Raw genomic sequence first — 4,230 nt, forward strand, 5'->3', positions numbered from 1 at the left:
TAACAGCCACTCCGTCAGGGCTAACTCCTGTGCATCATGCTAAGTGGTTTTTCATACGTTAGTGGTAATCATTCAGTGTCTTTTGGGTGATACAGAAACATGACTGAAGCCAGCGTGTGGCAAAAGTGTTAGAAGGATGAAGAAAGGATCTGCCTGAGGAGAGGCAGCAGCCAGGGTGGGCTTGGGGGCCCCCTCTCTGATTGCTGTCTTTTTGTCTACAGCTGTCGCCTTCTCTGCTGCTGCTACGAGTGACCAGCGTTGTGTCCCAGTCAGTACGGGAGAAAACAAGCGCCATGAACCCCTGGTTTGTGTTTTCTGTCTTCTTGACTCCAGTCAGACTGAGCCTGGAATTTCTCGAGACAAACTATAAATTTCATGGGGGAAAGGATTCTTACTGCTCAAGTTTGGATCAAGTGACCGATCAAGGAACAGCATCCTGTGACAAGGAACAGCATCCCACCGTGGAAAATGGCACCTGAATTGTGACACTAAAGGGGAAGGTGGTGGTTGGCACTCGGCCCACAGAACTCTGATTCTGTACAAATGTGCGGTGCCCAGAGCCCAGGTCTGAGGACAAGCAGGAAATGAGTCCAGAAGAACAGAAAAATCTAATTTCAATTGATTTTTTTTAATATTTATTTATTTTTATTTATTACATTTATTTATTGTGTGTGTGGCCAGCTCAGCCCACCAGGGGGCGGGGCTGGCTGGCATGTGGTGCTGGGGATCGAACCGCGGTCCCTGTGCTTTGCCAAGCTTGTTTCAAGTAGGTGCTTTAGACCACTGAGCCATCTCTCCAGCCCCTCAATTGATTTTTAATCTAATCTCTGTAAGTGCCCAATGAGGTAAGGTCATGTTCCCATTCCACACTTGAAGAGACTGAGGTTCGGAAAGGCTTCCTCTTCAGCAGCACCATGCACATTTTGGGCTGAACAGTTCTTTGTTGTAGCAGGCGGCCGTCATAGGTGCTGCATGTCTAGCGGCAGCCCTGGCCTCTACCCCCTAATGCCACCGGCACCCTTTCAGTGGTGACCATAGAAAATGTCTCCAAGAAATGAAAGGTATACCCTTCACAAGTTTCATCTCATGTTTCGCATGGACAAGGCCCTTAGTTCAGAACTAAAAGAGAAAAAGAGAGAAGAAATGAAGGAAGGAAGAAAGGAAGGAAGAAAGGAAGATATCTTTATATGTTGCCAAATGTCCCAGTCGGTGCTGAGAGAAGCACAGAAACAAGCTAAATCAGTTGTGTAATACCACGCACTAGTGACAGCCAGGACTCAAACTCAGGTTGGCCTGACTGCAAAGCCTGTTCTCTTAGTCACTGTCTCTCTGATGGTATCTAATGTGCCTCACACGGTTGTAATGAGAATATAATGTGAAAGCACATTATATTCTCATTATATAATGAAGAAGAGTTAGGTGGAACATAAATATAGGATCACGTCTGCACATTCCTCTGACCATCTGGTGCTGCGGGTCTACACAGTTGCTCAAAAGGACAGGACTCTGTCGTTAAAGGATTCCGTGGTCTGGCCACCAACCAAGCATGTTCCCCATGTGGTTTCATGAAGAGATCCTTCCCTGGGCCCTCTCCCTCATGAGGTTTCATGGTTCCTTTGTGTCCAAGGACACAGTGGACACTTGGATGCAGTTGGAGACAGGAAAGCTTAGCTGGGTTTTCTGAAGCAGAAGCAGCAGGTCCCCAAGCCCCTATATCCTTCCTTCACAAACTCCCAACTAACTTTATGGTGTCTCTTCCTCTATGAGCTGGGGTTCTCAGTGGTGTGGGCTGCACGAAGCTAACAGTTGCTTTCTTTCAAACCCAGTAGTTCCTTTAGAGTAGGCCCTCCCACGATGAAAATCCCTCTCTGAAAATCCTGCTGGACAAAGCCCTCCATCCACAGACTCTTTGTTTTTATTCTAGTTTTTTAAACATTAATTATGACTAGATTCTACAAAATGATGGCATCCTTTGTGTGTGAGGTTTTGAGGCTCTCCCACCAAAACCAAAGGGGAAACTCTTTGGCTGAGATAAGAGTGTGTTGGCCACACACCAGCAACAGGAAAGCTGTACAATGCGCTTGGGGGCCGTTTATAAAAGGAAGTGTGTCCCTACACCTTCGTTTGGCTGCATAGGAAAATGACCATGATATTCACCCCTACCCTTTCAGTCATGACATAAGCAATTTGTCTAAGGTCTGCTTACAGTATAACATTATTAAAAATAAACTTTAAAAACAGCAGTATGGGGGCTAGGAGATAGCTTGGCAGTAGGATGATCACCTGTCATGTGCAAGGCCCTGGGTTTAACTCTTAGTACTACAAGACAAAAAATTATAACCCACAGGCAGAAAAGGACACAAATCATAAGCGTACAGCTCAATGAATTTATCCCAAAGTAAACATCCTCATGTAGTCATCACCCAGAACAAATCCCTGGCATTCCAGAAAGCCCCTCACGGCCCACCTCCCCACCCTCTCCCTAAAGGTAACCACTATAATTTTAATCTCGTGACCTCCATATTTTTATGTATCTGATGGCCCAGATAATTATCTTTGGAGGCCAGAGTTAATCAGAAGCTGGGAGGATTATTTCCCCATGAGTCATTTCTCTTAAGAATAGTTTATTAGTGAGAATGCTTCCAGCTGCAAGTAATAGAAACTTCAACTCCAATGACTTCCCTGGTGGGAAGATTTATAGTGTGCACGTAAATGGAGGTCACACTGTGGGGCCAGCTCTTGGGTGAGCCGAGTGGACAGCTGGCGTCCACTAAGACCCATCTCCACGTGGCCATCTTTGGTGTTCGCTTCACTCTCAGGCTGCTGGCTGGACAGCCACAGCGGTTCTTTCTTTCCTGTGGCTCCCTTTGGCAAGGAAATATCTCCCAGGTGCCCCCTCAGGTCCCTGCAGAGAGAGGACTGGGTCCCCTATACCACCAGCGAGACCAGGCAGTTGGGATTATTCCAGAGGTCTTAGACTTACACCTGGGCCTGGAAGATGTTGACAAGTCCACTCCAGAGCTCCCTACGGAGAGCCGCAGAGTTCAGTGGAAAACGTGTCTGCTTTTATTTATAAACATGCTTTATATTGCTAAATGGTAACGAGCGTTCTAAACAGTAGAGATTTGCGGCTGAACATACTGTTGGAGATTCAAGGTTAGAGGTAAGTCTCCATGTGGAAAGAATAAATTGACCATGACAAAATAAACACAGCAGGCTCTTGCCCTCTCCCCGTCTCCTCTGCACACAACAATCCTTTCTTTTGGAACTGCCTGTTTGGGTGCTGAGTCATGAACATTTTTTTTTTTTTTAAACTTACTGGGATCGTATCTGCTACCAGCTATGCTAAACACAGGACGTGATGTTTCAGTATACACTTAGGACAAAGCCTACGTCTTTACAAGTCACATGATGACAGATGGTGCACACGAGGCTTGACATTTAAACACTACAAGGTGTGAGAGCTATGGCTACCCCCAGAATTCTGGGTTCTTGTCTATACATACAAACTTCTATTTTCTTGAGATAGTTGTGAAGTAACATGTTTGCAACCCTTTTTCCAACATACTAGCCACATACAATTGGAACACAAGAGCCAGGCATGGTAGGGCACACCTGTAATCCCAGCTGTCGGGAGGCTGAGGCAGAAGGATCGCTGTGAGTTCATAACAAGACCCTAGAATGCATAACAAGACTCTATCTCAAAAAGACAAAAACAAACACACAACCCAAAAAACCACAAGACAAACATCTGTTTGGAAGAATCTGTCCCTGAAAAGCTGGGTGGGTCACCCACACCCATCAATGAGAAGTCATCAAAATAATCGTGATGGGGGTCGGAGAGATGGCTCAGTGGAATAAGCGCTTGCCTGGCAAGTGCAAGAGCCTGAGTTCAATCCTCGATTCCACCAGAAAAAAAAATGTGATGAAACTCATGTTAAATGGCAAAATGTACATGTCCATGAGTGATTAGACAAATAGCAGCTAGTTTTAAAAGATGAGGTATCACAATACACACTTATATAATATTTTACACAGATATATGTACCAGTAGTTTTATATTTTGTTTGAAAATGTGGGTTAATACACAACTGACACAATTCCCAGCACCAACATGAAATAATGAACGTAAGGGCAATTCCATGCTTGCTGACGTGGCAAATATGCCGCCTGGTGCCTGTTACTCTCTTCAGACATTGCTAATGAATGTCCATGTGGCTCCACTGCATA

This window comes from Octodon degus, unplaced genomic scaffold, assembly GCF_000260255.1.
Source record: "Octodon degus isolate 3935 unplaced genomic scaffold, OctDeg1.0 scaffold00011, whole genome shotgun sequence".
NCBI classification, from domain to species: Eukaryota; Metazoa; Chordata; class Mammalia; order Rodentia; family Octodontidae; genus Octodon; species Octodon degus.